Source organism: Rhinolophus sinicus, chromosome 7 (genome assembly GCF_057876585.1).
Source record: "Rhinolophus sinicus isolate RSI-liver-muscle chromosome 7, RSI-T2T, whole genome shotgun sequence".
Classification (NCBI taxonomy): domain Eukaryota; kingdom Metazoa; phylum Chordata; class Mammalia; order Chiroptera; family Rhinolophidae; genus Rhinolophus; species Rhinolophus sinicus.
Window position 1 is genome coordinate 9,602,513 of NC_142507.1, and position 867 is coordinate 9,603,379.

Here is an 867-nt window from a genome sequence, read left to right on the forward strand (position 1 = left end):
GCTGCCAGCTTGAAAGCCTCTCAATTGACACTTGGAGATTGCAACCTGTTTGTCAGGGCTCCGGCTATAGATTGTTTGTGTCCCCCTCAAATTCTTATATTGAAAGCCTACTCCCCAGTGTGACAGTGTTAGGAGGCGGGACCTTTGGGAGGTGATCCGCTCATGAGGGTAGAGCCCTCATGTGTGAGATTAGTGCCCTTATAACAGAGACCCCATCATCAGGTAGGACAATCCTTACCTGTTTCTCCTTTTGGAGGGCAGATTAGAACATGATGATTGGAGTTTCTATGATTTGTGATTAATATCTCTGCATAATCAGGTCTTGCAACACCCTGATTGCTCCTGATTCTTAAAATAAACAAATAAACAAACAAATAAATATAAAAAATTAAAATTAAAAAAAAATAATAATAATAAAAAGAAAAGAGACCCCAGAGCGCTCCCTTGCCCTTTCCGCCATGGGAGGACACAGCAGGAAGATGGCCCTCAGGAAACTAGGAAGAGAACTCTCACCAGACACCAAATCTGCTGGTGTCTTGATTTGAGACTTCCCGGCCTCCAAAACAGTGAGAAATAAATGTTTGTTGTTTATCAGCCACCCAGTCTATGGTATTTTGTTATAGCAAAATACCTAAATGGACTAGGCCAGGAAATTGGTACTAGAAGTAGCGGGGCTGCTGTGACAAATACCTAAGAGTGTGGAAGCGGCTTTGCACCAGGGAAATGGGTGATGGCTGGGAGAGTCTCGAGATGCCTGCTAGAAAAAGCCTACAGTGCCATGAACAGACCAGTCAGACTGATTCTGAGGACCCAGAAAGCACAGTGGAGCGCTATAGATAATGCCTCAGTCTTCTCAGAGGAAACCTA

General features: G+C 44.2%; 1 non-coding gene across 1 annotated transcript; it reads left to right on the forward strand.

Moving 5' to 3' along the window:
- The first annotated feature begins 215 nt into the window (after window positions 1-215).
- LOC141568717 (U8 small nucleolar RNA) lies at window positions 216-347 on the forward strand. Its single transcript, XR_012491937.2, has one exon. It is a non-coding gene; the product is annotated as a U8 small nucleolar RNA (small nucleolar RNA).
- Window positions 348-867: the final 520 nt, after the last annotated feature.